This window comes from Protopterus annectens, chromosome 13.part0 (assembly GCF_019279795.1).
Source record: "Protopterus annectens isolate FY-2018-M chromosome 13.part0, PAN1.0, whole genome shotgun sequence".
NCBI classification, from domain to species: domain Eukaryota; kingdom Metazoa; phylum Chordata; order Ceratodontiformes; family Protopteridae; genus Protopterus; species Protopterus annectens.
In genome coordinates, this window is record NC_056747.1 from 1211197202 (window position 1) to 1211219986 (window position 22785).

The 22785-nt window shown below is 37.9% G+C and overlaps 1 protein-coding gene across 1 annotated transcript in view; it reads right to left on the bottom strand.

The window, feature by feature from the left end:
* MRC2 (mannose receptor C type 2) overlaps positions 1-22785 on the bottom strand; it is a 1890380-nt gene that overhangs the window by 1091638 nt on the left and 775957 nt on the right. The gene's annotated exons all lie outside the window — the stretch shown is intronic.

Sequence of the window (22785 nt, forward strand, 5' to 3'; positions counted from 1 at the left end):
ATGTACTAGTAAGGGTTTAAGTCTAGGAATAGGACAAGTAGTCCATTATGGTGGAAAACAAAGTTCTCAAATACGAGAATAAAAAAAGAATAGTATGTGGAAGCACTACAAAGATTACACAAGTCAGAAATAAAAGTAATTATAATAGATTTAGAAACTATATATATATATATATATATATATATATATATCTATATATATATATATAGATATATATATATATATATATATATATATATATATATATAAACATAAATGAAGTGAGATCAAGCTGAATTGAAAGAATAATAAAGGTTTACTTAAATACTAGAGAAATTATAGACTTGAAGATAACTCAGGGACAGCATTAAAAGAAGGGTTAAATTATATTACAGAGCCAAAAGATCTGGTGAAATTACTTACAGATGGTTTATTTAGTAAAATCAATATGGTAACTCACAATTTTTCTTCTTTGTTAGTGAATGGGATCTGTCCCCAACTGCAAGAAGAATGTCTAAGACAAGCTTTTTTAACTATTAAATCTGACTCTTCAGCAGGACTGGATAGTCTAAATGGATATTTCTCAAAAGGAATAGTCAATAAGTTGATTCCCTGTTTGGTGTTTATCAAAGGAGTGGTAATTGCAGTCCCAATTCAAAAAAGAAAACCAGGCCATATGGTAGACAATTAAATACTAATTAGTCCTGCATGTGTATATTGGACAAGTCCTTTGAAAGGGCATTATATCTGACATTTAAGTAAGCATTAGAGTTTATCACTGATATGTATCAACAAGTATTTCTTTCAGATAGATCAATAATAACTATCCTGATTAGTTCTTATGAAAATGTTGTTTGTTTTCTGGATGAATACTTAGCAGTGGATACAGTGTACTTATATTTGCCAAGGTGTTTGATACTGCACCCCACAAGGGTGTTATCAATATTCTTAGGAAAGTTGATGTTGGTGCACATGTAGTTAGGCGGGTGTCACAACGGTTGTTAAATAGAAGAGTGAGAATTAAGAATTGTTATGCTGATTACAAACTTATTACTAAAGGTGTCCCTAAAAGATCTGTTGGATTAGTAATGCCAGAATGTCTAACTTCAGAAACAGTGTGACTTAACAGGTTTGTAGATGATATTAAAGTGGGAAGATCAGTTGCTAATAGAAATGACTGCTACCAGCTGCAAAAGTATCTGGATAGATTACATGAGTGAATATTATCAAGAGGTTTGAGTTTTAATATGAATAAATGTACTAGCCTGCATTTTGGGACCAGTAGTAAGTTCCATGCCTATGTCCTGAACAATCAAAAATGCGTATCTTCACATGTGGTAAAGGATTGGGGTATTATGGTGGATTCAAACTTGAAATGTGATGCAAATGTTACAAACATTATTAGGAAATGTTATGGACTTGCTAAGAACATACTGCATTTCTTCTCCAGTAGAGACAGTCAGGTACTATTTAAGTTGCATGTAACTAGTATATGACCTATTATTGAATATGGAGCGTCCTTTACTATGTTGAGCAATTTACAGCTAAAGATGCTAGAAATTACTCAGAAAACCTTTGCCAGACAGACACCAGGCTGTAAGTATCTGAAAAATAAAGACTTTAACATCTGTCTTTACATTGAGTTGCATATAGGTTTTGAGAGACCTGCTTTTGATTTATAAATGTTATATTAGATATAGACTATGTTGAGCATGTTATTAATACCAGCTGGTTAGATTACCAATTCCAAATTCAGAGCTACAGAGCTTTTTTTTTCATTTAAGAGCAGGCAGAATTTCAAATTCACTACCTAGGCATATTAGATCAGCAAAAGAGTTTATATCTTGTAAGGTATTGTTAGACAACTGGTTTACAAAAATACATTATGCATCAGGGATAATAACAAAGTAAACTCCAAAATGGCCAGTGTAGACCCAAAGTTTTTTAAAAAAATGTCTTTCTATCATTGAAAGTAAAAATTAGGTTTCGTTGTTGCTTTTACAGGTATATTTAAAACACTCCAGATCAGCTGACTCTCTTTATAAATATAGCAATCATATTTACTACCATCATTAACCCAACTTAAAGATTCACAAAAGCATATAAAATATACATAAAGATACAGACACCACTAATTTGCATTTTTGGTAAATTAAAATCATATCTGTGCATGGTGTTCAAGCCACTTTTGTTGGATCTTGTGGGATATTCTGTGGCTGGCTTTAAAGTTTATCCCGACAGTCCATAATAGTGAGCTTGATTACAGATATTGCTAGAAAATGCCAATCCATGGTTCTATGTGGTTACCAATGTTGGCTGAAGGAGAAGTGGTACCTATCAGGTTTGGAGTTTTTGTTTCAAAACAGCTGCATGAGGCTAAGAATGAATAATCCTTTGCCCTTTCTCTCACCAGAAGCTAAAAACTAGAATTAATCTCATGTTGCTTCTTGAGAATTAGTATTAGCCCAGATGTTGCTGGCTTCAGTACACTTGCTATATACTATTCTTCAAAATGAAAAAAAACAACACAGGCTCCGATCTGGCTAGAATAACTCCAAAAAAGTTTAATGTGAGGTGCTTTTCGTCTTCCACCATTGGAAGACTTCATCAGACAAAAGAAAAAAACTTCATACACAGTTTTAAAATGAAAAAGGCGCCAAAGCAAAGCACAGTAATTGGATTCAGCCACCGTTCAATTAACTAATTAAATACTAAGTTAAATAATTAAAAATGCTCTGCATCAAAAACCTTTTTCTTGTGTTAAAAAAAGCTCACGTCAGCAAGAATAAAATCATACATTTAAAACTTTTGTTTAAAACTTTCATTTTAGAAAAAACAAAATGCAAAACTGTACTCTAACATAAAGTACAGAAATACTGAATCTTCTTCTTCTTTCGTCTTTTTCCCAGTTAGGGGTCACCACAGCGGATCACTGTCCGCTCATGATTGGCAGTGGAGTTTTACGGTGTCGAGTTGCCAGCCCGGCACACAACCTTCCACAGAAGGCACACACATGCACACACTCATGCCTAGGGACAATTTAGTGTGTCCAATCCACCTACAGCATGTCTTTGGGATGTGGAAGGAAACCAGAGCACCCGGAGGAAACCCACGCGATCACAGGGAGGACATGCAGACTCTGCACAGATGGCACCCCAGCGAGGATCAAACCAGAGAACCTCTTGCTGTGAGGTGGCAACGCTAACTGCTGCACAACCGTGGCCGCCCCAAAGTACAGAAATACTGAATGAAAAGCATAAATGTAGGAAACCGTAGTTTTAAATATATGCTAGGAGTGTAAAAGAAGAAAAGAACGTAATAATAAGTATAAAATGAGTACAAATATAACAACAGACTACTGCTCACAACACCAAGAGATGACAGTGTCTGAAGCAAAAATGTCAATAACTATGGACAGGGTGTCAAATACCTAAAAGTACAAATACATACAGTAAACTGTGTTCTAAGACCTTAGAGGATCTTTGTTCTAAAAATGTTGAAAAATTTAAAAACAAATTTTTAGTACTATACTATAAAAATGTGCAAAGGAATTTAAGACGAAAAACAGGAATAAACTACAACAGTTGCTACCTTTTGCTAACATTAGTCCAGCCTCGATGAAATGAATATTGCTTATAAAAGATTTTTTTCCTTCCTTAGGGATTTGTTGATAGAAGGGTTGATCAGTGTCGATGTTTATAATTACCTTGTGATTTTGAAGCCAAGAACACCCAACTTGTTTGGTTTACCTAAACTACATAAAAACATTGAAAACCCTCCTATGAGGGCTTTGGTGAATGCAAGGTCTTCTATTACATATGCAATGTCTAAGTTTGTGGATGACTTATTAAAGAAATATGTAGTGAGGGAGGAACAGATATGCAAAGACTCGAGCTTTTTTGAAAAATTTAGAAAAATGTATATTCCATGACAACATTTTTTTCTTAACAATAGATGTGGTGGACCTTTATTTCTCCATCCCACATGACAGGGTTAGAATATATCACTAAGAAACTTATTTCTTATGGAGCAGAGAGAGAGATGAAATACGTTTGATTCAAGAATTACTGGATGTGATTTTGAACAACAACTACGTCAGTTTCAATGGCAACATCTACAAGCAAGTGGTAGGGGCAGCGATGGGTTCCCCATGTGGGGCAAGTTATGCTAATTTAGTTCTAGCACAGTGGGAACATGAACACATATTTAGTAAAGACATCCATAAGAAAGTAAAGCTTTACAATAGGTTTTTGGATGACATTTTCATTATGTTTCAAGGGAGTGCAGATGACGCATGTAGCTTTGTGGAGGCATTAAACAACAGTACTTCTTAAGATTCACACACACATACAAAGAGGATACTATCAGTTATTTAGATGTGAAATTGGTAAGGGACACTGTACGTAAAGGCTATTTAGCTAAAATTTTCAGGAAGCCTACGTATTCCAACACGTTATTGCACTTTTCCAGTTGTCACCCATTCCATCAGAAGAAATCTGTCCTAAAGGGACAGTTGGTAAGAGCAGCTCGAATGACATCTGAAGACACATCATTTGACGATGAATGTATCTTGTTGAAGCACATGTTTATGAGTCATGGTTACCCAGAGTCATTAGTTGATGAGGTGGTAAGAGAGGTTTGTAGTAAGAGACTGTCAGGTATTTTTAATCCCATCCTTACCGTAAAAGAAGGAGATTTAGTTTTGGATGTGGAAGAAGAATTGAGTGTGGTGGTGCCCAGTACAAGTTCACCACCAGTAGTCATGGGCTCAACAGGTACAGACTTGGTTTGTTACAAGAAGAGTTTTAGTACCCCTTTTAATTTGGAAGCGAAGTTTATTAGCAACATCCTTAGAAGAAATTGGCACTTATTGACCTTTGAGAAGGATTTAGTAGAGAAATTAGGTGACGAACCAGTTATTATTTTTAGAAAAGGTATAAATCTAAAAAGTATCATGGAAAGTACAATTATGAAACCCACTAGAACAGAGGGCACATACAAATCTGACTCATGTAATTATTGTAAATTCATTTCTACAGGGTCTAGTTTCACAGCGAATCAACACATGTTTAAAGCCAGAGGCCGGTACAGTTGTAGTTCTAAATCAGTGGTTTACCTGGCTTCCTGTCAGTCATGTCCAGGTTTTTATATCGGCAAAACTGACAGGAAATTAAAAGAAAGGATTTATGAACACACATATCATACAAGGAAGAAGAGTAGTACCAATGCCCTAGCGAGACACTGTAATGTGAATCCTACCCATGCCTTTTTGTTTAAAGTGATGGCTCAGGTAGTGGTTTATGAAAAAGGTGGACTACATCAGTTACTGTCAGAGAAATGTGAATTTGTTTGGAAGCTTAGGCTGAATTCCTACACTCCCCCTGGTTTAAATGAGGTCACATCTTTGACTGGTATTTTGAATTTGAGAAGTCTATTGAGGTGACACATACAGTATTTCATTTCATGTCAGCAAAAGGTAGCAACTGTTGTAGTTTATTCCTGTTTTTCGTCTTGAATTCCTTTGCACATTTTTATAGTATAGTACTAAAAATTTGTTTTTAAATTTTTCAACATGTTTAGAACACAGATCCTCTAAGGTTTTAGAACACAGTTTACTGTATGTATTTGTACTTTTAGGTATTTGACACCCTGTCCATAGTCATTGACATTTTTGCTTCAGACACTGTCACCTCTTGGTGTTGTGAGCAGTAGTCTGTTGTTATATTTGTACTCATCTTATACTTATTATCATTATTACGTTCTTTTCTTCTTTTAAACTCCAAGCATATATTTAAAGCTATGCTTTCCTGCATTTATGCTTTGCATTCAGTATTTCTGTACTTTATGTTAGAGTACAGTTTTGCATTTTGTTTTTTTCTAAAATGAAAGTTTTAAACAGAAGTTTTAAATTGATGATTTTATTCTTGCTGACATGAGCTTTATTAACACAAGAAAAAGGTTTTTGATGCAGAACACTTTTAATTATTTAACTTAGTATTTAATTAGTTAATTGAATGGTGGCTGAATCCAATTACTGTGCTTTGCTTTGGCGCCTTTTTCATTTTAAACTGTGTATGACGTTTTTTTCTTTTGTCTGATGAAGTCTTCCAAAGGTGAAAGACGAAAAGCGCTTCACATTAAACTTTTTTTGGAGTTATTCTAGCCAGATCAGAGCCTGTACTGTTTTTTTTTCGTTTTGGAGAGTTTGTTGTTCCAGTTATATACTCTTTTCTTAGTAGATCCTCAGAAAATACCTTAAAGTAGCTGGACATAACAGAAAGCCAAGCTACACAAAGGCACTGAAGAGGTTCTCACCAAACCTGTAAACAAACCATTCAGTAGAGTTGCATACACATTCCTCACTCACAAACCAGCAGAACCAGGAATAAAGTAGTAACATTAATCCCAAAGTGGCTCATAAGAAGCAATTTTTGGGCTTGTCAGTGACGGGTAATCTTTAAGAAGGCTAAAAATGAATGTCCTCTGCTCTTTCTCTCACCAGGAGAAAATCAAAAGCATGAATCCCAAGCTGATTCCTGAAAAGGAGTTCCTTCACTTTCCAGTGATTAGTAGCCTAGTCCCAGATGTTATAGATTTTAAAAGTAAGATGGTGAGTAGGAGGTTATGAAATAGAAGCTGACTCGAGCTGTAAGAGTCTAAGGGGAGGGCCTTCCCAATTTGACCTTTCAGTGCTCAACAGAATGTCTCAAGGCACTTGCAGCTAAATATCCTAAATAAGAAATCCTATTTCTCCGCACCTCCCACTAATTAGATTGGTTTAATTATCTTTTTAATTAGTGTAACAAAGGATTTTTATCTTACTGACCCTACACAAAAACTTTTAAAACTCAAGCAAAAAATTAAGGTAAAACCAATTTAAAAATAAACTGCAATATAATAAGAACAAACAAATAAATAAATAAATAGTTTCACCTACCAATTTTGCATGTAGAATAAAAGCAAACACTTTGCTAATAATCATACGTCTCATCTATTTTAAAATTCCTACTGGATTTCCATCATATACAATCATGGAACTTATTAGTTATGTTTGGCATAGCCTTTCTTTAAAACACAACTGAGAATGCTTATTTCTAGCCCTGGCAAAAATCATTAATTAAAGTCAGTTTCTCTTTATTTTGTATAATCTTTCCAGATGATGAAGTTCTTTTCATTAATATGACCTCAAATGAATGTGGTTTCTGAGAAAAAAAAACACAGATTGAACAATGCATTCAATTACAGCTTCATAAAATAAATATATACATACATGCACACACAATATATATATATATATATATATATATATATATATATATATATATATATATATATACATACACACACATATACATACATACGTATGCTTATATCTATACATGTATCTATGTATGTATGTAGTGACAGGAAGCCCTCTGCATGGGAGGGTGCTGTACTCCATGTACCCTCTAATTACAATAAGCAGCTCCAGAGCCACTGCAATGTTAAGGGCAGCAGATGTTTTTCTCATCAATGGCAGTCTAGCGTTTCATCCAGAAATTCTGTGATGTGCCACACTTGTTGGAGTCTGGGTTAGCAAAATGACTGACTCCAGTTTTCTACTTATTGACATAAGGTGAAGTTATTCAAACTTTTCTAAACAGATCTTATCTCACCTTTTAAACAGAGAGACTACAGCAGCCACTTTCCAGTCTACTGTCCCTTAATATTAATGCAATGACGTATTAAGTAGTTCTGTTAATGGCATCTCTGTAACTTCTACTAAGTCTTGAATAATCTACATAGACATGAAACCTTGATCGCATTCACCTTCTTCAAGACCCACTCTGCTTCTTACTCTGGAAGATAAATATCTATTTTTCCTGTCATACACACAACTGTTCTTGGCCTCAGCTGTATCACGACCTTTCCATTTCAGCAAGCACAGAGGTGCTTTTTTTCTTTCCTTCTCCTTATTATTGTAATAAAATAAATCCTTACTTTCTATATCAACCTTATTCAAAAGCTGTATATAGTTCCTTTAATTAGCTTTCCTAATTACCAGTCTAACTAGGTTTTACTCTCTGATGGTCTTGTGCATCTTTCTAGTCACTCATTTTTTATTTTCATACTGGAAATCTTTTCTTCTTAAATAATGTTTCTCACATTCCCAGTAACTCATAATTTACTACTTCTTCACCTTTTTTAACCAGCATATTCCTAATTATGTTAATTAACCCCTCCCATATTAATCCCCATAAATTATTTACATCTGCCATGCCCTTCTAATATACAACTCAAAATATCCCTCAAAAAGTAGTTTACTCACATTAAATTCCAGCAGCTAGTATTTTTATCCCTGCATTTAATACCCACAATTTTAAACTATGCTGATGTATAATCAATGCTCACAATCAGCACTCTGACCGAAACATCCGAGGCCTCATCTGAATTTGTATAGCGCAAGTCCAAAATATGTTCTTACTCTTTGCTTCACTGCTTCCTCTGTTAAACGCTCCAAACCACCCCTTGTCATTGTTTTACAGCCTTTTCCTTTTGATCCGTCTCAGGCAATGCTACTAGCACAAAATAGGCAAGCTGGGACCCTAAACATAATTACACTGCTGCTGTTTTTTTTTTCTTTTAATTAAACATATTCTGTACATTTTCATCATCATTAACAATAGCTTTAAAAGAAACCTGAAGTGCATAACACCATTCCTCACACTTCTTATCCCTTGTTAACATCTCAAGTATCCAAGTCTTGCTTTAACGTATTCATATCTAGCTGTTCCTTCTAAATTCATAACAAAGCAGCACATGTCCTTTTACTTAAAACTACAAGATCATAACCAAAACATCTAAACTGTACTGTGAAGGAACACAAAGATGCAATGTAAATAACTACAAAACACCCCAAAACATTGAACAAAACAAGAAATGTTTCCAATTTTCACAGTGGTGATGGTAGTAATCACAGAAATACTCCAAAAAATACAGAACAAAACACACAAGTCTTTATTTCCCTACAATATTAGTGAAATAAAGAGTATATGTGCTTTGGTATGTATGGTGTGCTTTTGAAGTACACCAAAAAACTATTTTTTTGTTTTTTCTAAAGGTTTGCATTTCTGCAACCCCAGCATTAGGCTTCTGCCCCGTACCCAGATCTCTAAATATCCTAATTCTGATTTCACACAAGCTTGCAAGAAAGGGAAAAGTACTAAAGGATTTCATCTCTTTCTTATATTCTGAATTACTCAACACAAGAAGCAGTATAAACAGCACCTGTGACAAGCTAACAGCCAATGTGCTGAAATATCATCAGTGCAAAGCTTCACTAAGATACATGGCCCTTCAAGTGATGACAAAACATAATCTGACAAACTGTAATGTTCTCACTCCTCCTATTGCTTCATTAGTTATACCTTCTAGTACATACACCCACAATTCACCTTTATCCCACCCTTTCCTATAACATTTCTTATAACCACTGTATCATATTTCCTGTTGTCACTCGCCAAATCTCCATAACTGCTACTTATATCACCTATCATGTCATTTAAGATTACCTATACATACCCAAACTGATTCACAATTTTCCTTTCCTAATAATACTTTCCAGCTAACGTTGTGGTTCCCAGCCCTAGACCATACCTTTTTCTCCAATCAAATACCCTTATTAGATTCATCAGGATTTAACAGATGTCATCCTGAGCCCATAAATATACTGGAATATTTAAATCTAATATTACATGCGTGAGCTGTGCACCACATTTAAATGAAAGATAACCAACAACTAGCATCAGTATAATTAACCTTTTGAGCCAAATGTTCTACATAGCCCTTATCTATGTAAGACACGAACTTATGAGCCTTGACAGAGAAAAATAAATTACAAATCAAAGAAGAAACAGCAGATTCAAAAATTCCCTGTTATCCAGTACTCACATATATTAATTCCAAGATCACACTACCAGGGTGTAAGGGGAACAGTCAAAGATACTGCCATTTCAGACTTAGCATACATCCCTCTATCCCACCCCACATTCACACTTCAATTTCCACTGTTCTGGCAAGTGCAACTATTGTCTTTGTAATATCAACAGGACCCTGTTTACCACATGTGACTACTAGATAAAGCCAACCAGCAGAAGGCCACATCAGCTTGATTACTTACAAACATACAATGAAGAAATCCTTGTAATCCCTAACACCTAAAGTAACTGTAAAAAAAGAACACTGATGGAGGGCTTCTTCTGAATGGTATCATATTTCACAGGTGCTCAGTGGATACTTCCCAAGAAAAGATGGAAGTTGTAAGGTAAGGTATACATATAGTGGGCAGACACATATTTACTCAAAGGTTTGTCTTCAGTGACTGATAAAAAAAAAAGAAAGGACAGAGAACAGTTCATTTAAATCTGGTAACAATACCCTTAAAAGGAGTGAGGTATAATTTCTTCTGATATGAGTCAAGATAACTTGAGAATAAAAGGGCACAGTGTCTCATGTGGACCGGAGCATCATCTGGATGGAGGTTACTTTTGTAAAAATGTAGCTGAGACTCATTTCAGTGAAAGCAATCAGATCATTGCCTTAAGAAAGTTTCAAATTATCCTATCAGGAGGGTTAAACTTCATTATTTGAAGATGCATAGTTCTGTGTGTTTGTTTTAAGTTAATATGCTATGGAGGTGTTCTGGCGGGTGACTTTTTTTTTTTTTTTGAGGGTTTTCATTAAAACAAAAAGTACTGTAAAATGTGACAGTTTTAAATGAGTTCACAAGAAACAACTGTATAAAAGATCAGACTGTCAAACACTGATGCATGCGTGTTACACTAAAGATGGAAATGGAAAATTAAAAAAGCTGTCATATATAATAAGTGGGAGCAATAACTTCTTATTGTAATGGCTACACTATCCATATTATTTTGGAATATGAACAGCCTCAAAGGTTAGACAAAAAGGAAAGACTATTGAATTATATTAAGAAACACAGAGTGCACTCAGCAATGTTACAGCAGACACATCTGGAAAGAAGTGAGCACGTGAATTTGATACAGAAAGAATTTCAGGAAGATATTCAGAAGAGTATCAGGAACAAAGGAAAAGGGGAGTATTTATACTAATTGCTAGAGGAGCTCAATAGTGATAGAAAAAGTAAAAAATATAATAATGGTAGATTTGTTGTTGTAAGGGGCTACTGGCAATCAAGGGTCTATATCATATGAGCAAATCGCACAAATTGCGAACGCTCATAATATCGAACATACCAGACCTTGAACTTCCTATTGTAGGGGTTATATATTCCAACTCCAAGATCACACTACAGTAAGGAAAGGGCAAATATCCCATTCTTCACTATACCACGATCTCAGAAAAAGCACTTCGAGGTCTGGTACATTCGATATTATGAGCATTCGCAATTTGTGCTATTCGCTCATATGATACAGACCTGGCAATCAAGGAAAATTATGCTGGCATGTATTTATAATCCACATAAAACTGCTATTACAGAGCATAAGAACATTTTGGGAGAAAATCAGCTTTCAGCAGGGAATATTACTTATAGGTGGGGACTGGAACTTGATTTGCAACAGTGAGGATGAGGATGTATCTGAGGAACCTAGAAAGGAAACTATAACAAAATCGCATAGGTTTCTGCAGAAATTTATGAAAATATTTGGTACGGAAGATATGAATTCAGTACTAAGAACTCAGAGAGAATTTACATATTCATCCCCAAGGTACAAAAACTGGACTAGACTAAACAGAAATTATATTTCACAGGAACATGCACATTTAATTGAAATAAAAGAAAAATAGATACGGTTAAGAAGTAATGACAGTTACTTAGAGAGGCTGACAAAGTTAAAGTGTTGCAGAATAATGGGAATCTCACAAAACAAGAAGAGGCACAAATGCAGTGTGCAAAAAAGAAAATAAGTGAGTAACTGGATAATATGTAGAAGTTTAGAATGACTGCTGTTAAGCAACTGTTTTTGATAACTTCGGAACACAATAACTTTTAGCACAACAATTTAGGCAACAGAAAGTAGAAAGGGTTTTTGCCAAATTTAGGGGACCTGACAATACACCAGGGCTGCCTCAAACAACTTAAGTCAGGACTTATCAGGGCCATTAAGATCTCTGGCTGGAGGACAGCAACAGTCATCCCTCTGCATAGAGGGGGACCATCTACTGACCCAGGAAATTATAGACCCATAAGTTTGACTAGTCTTATATGTAAGATCATGGAAAGAATAATCATGGACCTGATAAATAATGACATAGGAAACCTCCAAACACTGGACCCAATCCATTTCGGCATTGCCAAGGGCAGATTATGCCTACTGACAGGTAAAACAATACATACCATCTACCTCAACCTGGCCAAGGTATTTGACACAATTCTCTCCTCAGGTATTACAAATAAACTCACAAAACTGGCCATAAATTCCTACATCACCAGATGCATAGCCAATTTGCTCATGAACAGGACACGTGGTTAAAGTGGGTGAATCCAATCCAGCAACAGGCCAGTTACTAGTGGTGTGCCACAGGACTCAGTGCTGGGACCACTCCTGTTTGGAATATAATTATCTGAAGTTAAGGCTACTGTTGGAGACCTCTGGATGAGAAAGTCTGCAGACAACTGCAAGCTGGGGGCAATCACGGAGTCTCCCAATGATGTAGAAATCCTTCAGGAGGGTCTAGATCACACAAATGACTGGTGCCTGCAAAAACAATGCATTATCATACACTTTGGGAACTCAAATAGCCCTGCAAATTACAACATCAATAAGAGCAGACTCAGAGGTGAGAGATCTAGATACACAGATAGATAGTAGCCTGAAATTTGACTGTCATGTGTCCTCAGTGGTGAAGAAATCCTTGATGTGGCACAACTTATAATTGAAGGTATGACATCTAGACATTATAATCCAGCTGTACTCATCCCTCGTTAGAGCAATAATTGAGCACAGTGTGCCATTTGGCATGTACTTGACTAGGCACTTACAGCAGCTGGAGTGACCTCAAAGGTTCCTCACAAAGAAATACAGGGTGTTAACAACATGTCCTATGCGGACAGACTAAACACCCTGTCCCTTTACTCTGTCTCCTACTGATTATTAAGGGGTGACCTATGCCTGACCTACAAAGCACTCATAAGTTCAGCCCTGATGGAGCTGCCACACATCCACAGGTCAAACAGCATGAGGGTCACCCGCTCTAGGATCTAAACTTAGTCAGTGATTCAAACAAAACATGCTGGAGAGACAGTTATGTGTCTCAGCGATTGCTTATCCTTTGGAACAGGCTTCCTATTTACATTAAGCATAGCCCTTCCCTGGCCCTCTCAAACGCAATTTGGAAATGGATGGGGAATCACAAATTCAACAAGTATAATCAATCTGCAGGAAAGTCTCCAGGAACATATGGCATTCCTGTTTAAGTTTAAAATATAGGATGGAAGAAAGTGATAAAGATCTAGAAGGATTTGTTTACCAGTATTTTAAAAGGAGGGGAAGCAACAACATCCTGGAAAAAAGTTGTGGTGCTGTAGTACCTAAAGACGGTAAAGACATATCAGACCCAGCTTCATATAGTCTCATTTCAATTTAAAACCATGCTTAAATAATAGCTAAAAGAATGGCAAAGGTGTTGCCAAAACTGATAAATAAGGATTGATGTGATTGTGTGTGTGGGGGACAAACATTTGACAATATGAATAGAATAATGATGATCCAGAGGGAAGCAGAGTGTAAGAACTTACCACTGTTGTTGATGGATCTTGATGCGGGTACAGCATTCAACAGGGTAAGCTGGGATTTTCCAAGAAGGGCAATGGAAACGTTTGAATTCCCTGATACAATAATAAGGTTATATGAGGGATCAGAGGCAAAATTAAAGTGGGAGGGTACCCTTCTGACAAACTGATCTGAACAGAGTAGATAGGCAGGTGTGTCTTCTGTCTCCTTTGTTATTTGCTTTACATTTAGAGCCTTTGGCAAAGAAAATAGGGGGCACAGAATTTCATGGCTATTACTGACACGGTAGTCAAGAAAATTGGCTTTACTTGCAGATGACATTATTTTGTACCTAATAAAACCAAAAATGGACATCTCTGTGTGGTGGAACATGTTGAGACCGTTTCAAGTCATTTGGGGATATAGAATTAATGAAGATAAAACAAAGGCTGTAGCTGTAAACTATGTGCCCACAAATAAATTGGTCCAGCAATACCCATATTTATGGAAACACAATAAAATGAAGTATTTAGAAGTATGGATTCTAAAGAATTCTGTTAAGGCAGTTAAAAATACGTTAGAGGAAACTAAAGAAAAGATAATACAAACAATGAAACAATGGAAGCTCTTGTTTATGCATATGATAATAAGATGCCATCAGTGAAAATACTTTTTAGTCCCTTTAATTTTATATACAGGCCAGGCATATTTTTATCAACCAGAGAAGATATGGACAATAGTTGAAGGAATTTATCTGGGAAGGAAAGAAAGGTATTTTACAGCTACACAGTTAAAGCTCATTTACATAACAAAAAAGCATAAAGCTATAATTTAAAGCGGAAAGGGATGATGATGAAATGGGGGAAACTCAAGAACTAATGAGAGAGTGGTATTTTGGATGCAAATCCATTGTGGCTTCCAAGTATCCAACAAAGTCTAAAAGAATTATGATTTTTTGCTTGGAAGTGTTTGCATGGGTATTTTTATACCCCAAGCAGAGTGGAAAGAATTTTTCCTCAGAATGATGGCAAATGGAGGATTGATCGGGAAGAAAGAGTTAAGTGGGATCATATGTTTTGGGAGTATGATTATGTGGCAGACTTGAAAAATTCCCAATAAAGTATTCTTGTGAGGAATACTGGGTGAGCAAAAAGGTGCAACTAAGAAAATGATTTTTTTTTTTTTGAGCTGGGACACAGGATCTGAATTGCCTAGACATAGTAAGTAAAGCCTTCCTAAGTTTAATTCTGGTGGCTGCCTACAAACCAGTTACTAGAAAATGGAAATCAAAGTCTAAATTAACTGTATTTGAAATACTGAATATTGTAACAGAGATAAAATAACTCCTAGTGAGATCTTTAGAAAAGGGTAGGAGCAAATTATATAGAAAAAATGGAAATTTTGGGAACAATGCATACAGAATAATGCGTTGGAGGAGTGACATTTAAGGGAAGGCAGGAATTAAGCAATTTATGAAATGTTGCATTGGTGATAGTTACACAAAATATGTGATTAATAATATTTGTAACTAAGAACATGTTGAGATGGTTTGTTTTATTTATATAAATATATGCTTGTGTCTTGAGTGATAATTCATTAAAGGTGTTAAAAAAAAGAACATTTCAGATAGCATTATTATTCCTAACTCTGCTTTCTCCAATGGCTCCTGTTTTTCTTGTGACTTCTGTATCCTTCTGCATAGTAGATTAGGAAGGGTTTTCTGGGGTGTTTCTGAATGTTCATTCTGAATCAACAGTATGAAACAGTGTTTTAAAAAATAGTTTTCAGCAATAGACCAAAATCAGGAGGTACAGAAAGATGGGTACCTGTACTATCAAGAATATGATTCACATTATAGATCTGACAGATCTGAGGATCAAATGGTGGCAATGTACAGAGGCAAGGACTGAATGCCTCGACTACTGCCCCTATATGGATGAAGTATGAGAGACTATTCCACATCAGCACAACCACCAGAAACAGAGCAGAAAAAAACTGCATCGACAAAATCACACTTTGAAAACAGAAAGATATAAGCATTTTAAGTGTTACTGGTACTTCTGTACTTGAAGGGACTGACCAAGGTAGAAATAATTCTTGTTCTTTAAAAGTGCCTTCTGATGTCTCTTGTCCTGTCTCCCCAATAGTCTTTAATAGTTTTCTGAAAATGATGAAAACAAGCAGCAACTGGTGAGCCCCACTGCTTAGTTGTATCATGTGCACAGGTAAGACTTAGGTGCAGAGGGCATCAAAGCATCACTAGATGGACATGGAGGCAGTGACCCCAAAGAAAGTCCAAGAGATACTGAGATACACATCCACTGCCCTACTTCTCCTGGCATAGCTGGCAATACCTCATATAATACTAGGTGTAATTTGGCCAGGGCATCGGGGAACTTCCCAGACTCTTTTCAGTTGTTGCCATGGGATCTTTGACATACACCTGAGCTACTACCAACTGAATCAAATAAGAACTTGGTTTAACATCTCATATGAAGGATAACATACTCAGGAATGAAGTACTTCCTTTATGCTTCACTGCAGTGTCTCGGCAATCCAGCTACCTGGTGTGGGAATAGAACCCACAGCTTTCTGGCACAAAGGTATGTGTGATACTTGTTGTGGCACCGACTCTCATAAAGTATTTGTTTGTCTTTAACTTGCTAACCAGACTCCATTTAGGTGGGGGGTGCTCCAGAGGGTCCCTATCAGCATCTCGAATGCTGACAATATCGAATTTGATATTGTCGCATCAAGAATGCCGAAAGGGCAGAACATCAAACGGGTAAATGGAAATCTCCGTAAGGGGAGATTTCAATTTACCTCAATGTAGTGCGGTCTCGGAGTTGGTATATTTAAGTAGTGGGGGTGTGAGGGTGCAGGGGTGCTTGCCCCCCTGCCTACACCCTTTAGTTTTTTTGGGGGGGGTTACTTTTTTATCGGCATTCGAAAATGTAATAAGTCGATCATTTCAGTTCGCCATTTAGTGCATAGCTCTCAACCTTCCATCTCCAAAATGAGGAACACTCACCTTCATAATGTGGAACAAATGGGCAAAATGTGGAATACATTCTAATGGCTTATTAACAACTTCAACTAAGAAGGTCATAGAATGGTTAAAATATGCTGGTTTTACTTATAAAGAAGATTTGTTAATGAATTAACATGATTAATTTCTATTTACCATGGATTTCACTTACAAAATTCCTAACACTGGATGTGTGACAGACTCTTTCAATGTGGAACTTTGAGGAACATGAACTTTTTAAGACCCCAATTGATGTACGTTCCTCGTAATGAGGTGCACTTGAGAAGTATGATTTAGTGATTCAACCTATTACATTTTCGAAATGCTGATATAGACCCACTCCAGATGCAGAGGGCTTATCAGAATCTGGCTGCAGTCTGCATAAAAACTGAAAGAAATCCTTAGCCAACTTAGACCAGCCATGGGAGGAAGGTTGACTCAGGGTAGTGGATATATCACACCACGAGGCATCTGTTTAGGCCTGGTAAGGAACTGGGCCTCAGGTACCTTGTTACTGAGTGGACAGGCAGCTAAAGGGGATTCATAAACCTGAGAGGAACATTCCTGGGTTCAGACTTGGTTGTTCAGACATCTTCCTGAATAATTAGTGTGAGGAATTTGCCTTCCCTTTTAATAACTAAGTAATGCCCCCAGGGTGGATGTTCAGTAACCAGCATCAAGCACAGATTTTTCAACCAGGTCTTCAGTGTACTGGGGTGATACTAAAGTCAGTAGCTTGACCACTTCCAAAGGGGCAATGACAGAAACCTCAGTGGTATTAGGCATCAAGACCAGGGCTACTTGGGTGCTTTTGTGGTCCTGATGCCCTCAGACCCAGGACCCACAGATGAACTATCAAGTTCAATCATGCTCATAGCCTCTCTTTTTGGACACAGCCCTACTTGTGTTTCTTTTTCGGAGATCCACCCTAGCCAGACTGCTGTTGTGGGCCTGTGGATATTGCAAATTAGCTTATCAAGGCCACAAGACTCATTTTGGTCTGGTACACCTGGACAGCTACCCGTCTTCTTTTCAAAGTCTTATGAAGAACTTCTTATGAAGAATGCCCTGACAGATATTGCAGTTGCTGACATTCTGCTCATGACCTAGACCCTACATACACTGGCTATGGTAGACTTGATGTGGTATCTGAAGGCCTAAGCACTATGGCTTGCTTTTTTTTTTTTTTGGGGGGGGGGGGGCAATGCCTATACCTTTGTGTATGGCGTTTGCTATTCAGACTACAACTTTTGCAGCTTAATTAGGCACAACAAACAGTACTTGTGAATTAAAATAAGAAACCCCCCAATAGTCTACTTACTCGAAACTCTCAAGTTCTAGGCCTGCAGTGATGCTGGACTATACCACAAACACGGAATCTGTCAAGTAACAAATGAAGATGTTGCAGCTAGACATCACCTCTATACCAGCTATACGAGGGATAGAAAAACAGGGAGATGTCAGCTTGTCCAAGAGGAAAGAGTACTCAGCTCTGAAATTCAGGCCAGATGCCAGACGTAGGCCATGGCAGAGACCCTTACTAAATGGCTGCGATAGTGATCCACATGAAAAAATCTAAGTGCTGTGATCATGCCCCATCCATCCAGTCAGCCAATCACATCAATCAGGATGAATAATATAATCACTAATAATGACAGTTGACATTCATTTTCATATTAATAGTTTCAGTGTTCAAATAAATTCAATCCCCTAGGAATAAAAAAATTGCTAAATTTAATTCCAAGATAACAAAAAGAAAGAAATACATTTTAATAAACTATTATTAAAATATGATCGTGTATGCTTTGTTTCATACCTTATCTAGTACACACTCTGTGGCCAGGTGGGGGAACTAACCCCAACTAGTTACCAACATTCACCATGAAAACACTGGGAACACTTCATCCTTCAAATTATACTGAGATATCCCAGAGCTCAGCACTTAAGGCCACACTTCTACTCATATCATGGCATAAGGAACAACCTGGGAAGAGAACCAACCTCTCTAATACTGCAATACGTGTTACATGCATACACAGCATTCTTAAGTCTCAGGCCAGTCAATGAGGGTCAGGTCTTACAAAATCAGTTCACATCAAGGTAGCTTCACTCCATTACCTCTGTGAGACAGAACCAGAACAAGTAGTCCAGATGTATTAGCCCCCACAAAAGGCATAAAAGAAAGGAAAGTGCCATTGAAGCAGACGAGTCTCTACACTGCCTTCTATCCAGCAATTCAGTCAGTTTCAAAGCCAAAAAAGTAGTTCATCTTTGTAATGGAACAGGAGATTACTGGTCAAACTTCTGAGCAATCAGTTAGCCTGCAATAGATACAATGGCAAATTCCAGATTGCAATTTCAGCATCCCAGGTTTAGTTAGTGAACTCAAAGCCAGGAGGCTGGGCATAACAACAGTGGCTGAGCAGTTAGCTTCCTTTCTTGGGGAAGGTTGCTGGACTTTTTGCTGTGGAAGCATCCATTGAATGATACCAGGAGCTGTCTGTGAGCAAACCAAGAGATAGCACAGTTGTGTAAAATCTTACCATAATGGTAGATATCCTTCTCTTCACTGTTGCAGTATTCATTACTCTAGGGATCCCATCCCCTGCCAAGGGCAACCTGACATTCGGCCAGTATACCAAAGCCTTTAGGTTGCTTTAAGGTACACCGTATGTCACACATATGCTCCTTGTATAGCACACGGCATAAAGGTGATGTTCAGATGTACCAAACTCAGAAATGAGAGCCCCAGCAGGAACCCCACTCCAAGGAAAAGAACGGTAATTGGTACATCCAGAAAAGAAATGGACCAGGGGATGGAGGGAGGGAGTGAATACTGCAACAGTGAAAAGAAGGACATCTACCATTATGGCAAGATTTTACACAACTGTACTCTGTACTTCCATTTCACTGTTGCAGTATTAATTATAGTAGGGAGAGTGCTAAAGCTCAGGTTGCACAGAGAGAGGAGGAAGGACCAACAGAGCTCTCCAGGAAGTCAATAAGGATGGCCCTTGCAAAACCAGCTCTAGCTATGGAAATTTCATCCAACTTGTAGTGCTTTGTAAAAGTATGCACAGGAGTCCAGGTAGCTGCCTCAAGAATATAGTTAGTATCCAAACCCTTGAAAAAAGCACCAGAAGAAGCCACAGCTCTAGTAGAATGAGCCTTAACCAAAGAAGGAAGGTTCTTACCATGAAATGAATGGCACAAAGAAATGGTTGTAGAAATCCAAAAAGAAATAGTTTGCTTGGGCACAGCCAATCCTAAGGACCCAGGATGAAAAGAAACAAAGAGCTGATCAGATTTCCTAATAGTCTTAGTCTTATCCAAACAATATCTGAGTTGTCTCTGCACATCCAACATGTGCAGCACCTTCTCACTGGCAGACTGTGGAGAAGGGAAAAAAGTGGGCAAATGAATAGACTGATTAAGAGACAACTTATTCACCACCTTGGGCATAAAAGAAGGATTAGTTCGGTAGAACACTCTGTCCTTATGAAACACCAAAAAAGGACAAGCCATAAGGGCTTGAAGCTCAGATACCTATCTGGCAGAAGTAAGGGCTAACAAAAGTACAGTCTTCCAAGAGCAATGTTCAGGGAAGCTGAGACTGCAGGCTCAAAAGGAGCTTGGGTCAATTTTTCTAAAACAAAATTAAGATCCCAGGGAGGAGGAACAGGTTTCCTGGGAGGCCGAAGATGAAGGACACCTTTAAGGAATTGTTTAGCTTCAGATCTATAAGCTAAAGGCAGTAATAAAGGCAGACAAGCAGAAATAGCTGATAAGTGAGCCTTGACCAAAGAATAAGCCAACCCAGCACTAAGCAATTCAAACAGGTAAGAGAGAATCAAAGAAACATCCACAGAAAGTAGATCCAGGTTATGAGAAAGACACCAAACAGAAAACCTCTTCCATTTGGATAGGTAAAATTTCCTAGTAGTGGGTTATCTCACCTCCTTCAGGACCCTAAGCATGTCCTCAGAAAAAAGGTGTGGAATCAAAATCCTGTCACCCACAATGTCAACTGAAGAGTGGACAGGTAAGGATGGAGGAGAGATCCCACCCTGTGAGGTCACTTGTGATGACTTTCCCTGGCTAAAATGAAGAAGAGAGAACCAATCCTGTCTCAGCCAAAAGGGAATCATCAACAAGATTTTCGGAGCATCCTGTTGAATTTTGAAAAGTACTTTTGGAATGAGGAAATGGGGGAGGGAAAGCATAAAGAATCATCCCCTTCCAAGAAAAAAGTCCACCTTCCAAACCAGAGGACCTGGGACTCTAGCACAAAACAGATGAAGTCATCTGTTCAGAGGGAAGGCAAAAAGATCCATTTGAGGAGTACCCCACTGATGGACAATGTCCAGAAACACATCCCTGTGAAGCATCCATTCATGGGACTGAATAATGGACCTGTTCAGAGAGTCTACCACAATGTTTTGTACTGAAGGAATGTATACTGGCTGAAGAGTCACTTGGAACTGGAAAGTTAGCTCCCATACTAGGAGTACCGACAAAGAATATAAGACCTTGTTGTCGTCGTCCCCATTTGCTGACATACTACATCCCTGTGGTATTGTCTGTAAATACCTTAAGAGGTCCTGGGAGAAGAGGATGAAAGACCTGAAGAGCCAGCAGAAGACCTCTCATTTGCTTGATGTTGATGTGGTCTTTCTTGAAGAGGTGAACAAACTCCCTGCACCTTTAGGGAACCAAAAGCTGTTCTCCTTCCCATAACTGAGACATCTGTGAACTGCTCCTGAGAGGGGAACAGGAGGATGAAAAGGGAGCCCTAGATTGAGAGTCAACTGCTGAATCCAACACTGAAGACAAGGGGAAAGAGGAACAAAGAAATCACTGGGATGAGAATGCTGAAGCCAAAGTGACTTTAGAAACCACTGACGTTTTCTCATGTGGACATTAGCAAAAGGGAGCATAGGAACAGTACAAGCCATGAACCCCAGAGGTCTAAGAAATTCCATTGCCATTCTAGAGGTCAGAGGAAGAAGGGACTGAAAAAAGGAAATGAGAGTTATGGCCTAGGGAGGAGACAAAGATGCCAGCATAGGAACAGTCTGGATCCTGCACCCCAGAAAAACATGATCCCGAGGAGTCAAAAAGGACTTTTTGAGATTTACAGTGAACCCCAGGCTTGGCAGAAGTGAGATTGCAAAGTGAAGATTTTGCAACAAGATCTCTGGAGAGAATGCCTGAAACAGGAGGTCATCCAAGTAGGGAAAGACTTGGATTCCCCTTAGCCTCCAAAAGGTAATCACAACAGTGAGGCATTTGTTGAATACCCCTGGGGCAGTAGTAAGGCTACAGAAAACTGAAAATGTCAGGAAGCAACAGAGAAACATAACATTTCCTATAAAGGGGATGAATTGGGATATGGAGATAAGCATCCTTGACATCCAGAGACACTATGTAAGTCTGAGAAAGCACAAGAGGGAACAAAGTCTGAAGGGATAATATTCAAAAAGAGGGAACCTTCAGAAATGTATTTAGATGAGAGAGATCTAAAATTGGTCGCTAAATACCTTCTTAACTGGATACTAGGAGCATTCTGGAGTAAACCCCCTTCCCCCTTTGGGAAACTGGAACTTCTTGAATAGTACCCTGACTCAACAGATCCCGAAGTACCCCTGGAAAGAAGGACAGCTGTTCTTGAGGGGGCTGAGGAATTCCCAAGAAAGGAGGAAGAGATTTCCAGACCATGAAACTTGGCAGATAATGGACAGAACCCAGGAGTCCTGAGTAATCTTTAACTAAACAGGGAGAGACAGAGAAAGGCAAACAGAAAGAGGAATGTGACTGGGAAGAATAGGATAGTCGGACAGCACATGGTTTATCAGGAAAAGGAGACTTATGGGGCACAAATGTCTGAGTAACTTTAGTAGTAGGATCCTTCTTGCCTTTGGGGAGAGGGCGAGATTGCCTATGAACAAAGGCTGGCTAACTGGGGTAATTTCACTGAAACCTAGGTACAGGAGAAACAAAAAACATGTTTAAGTTCCTGTAAAGCCTTACCTTTATCCTGAAGGG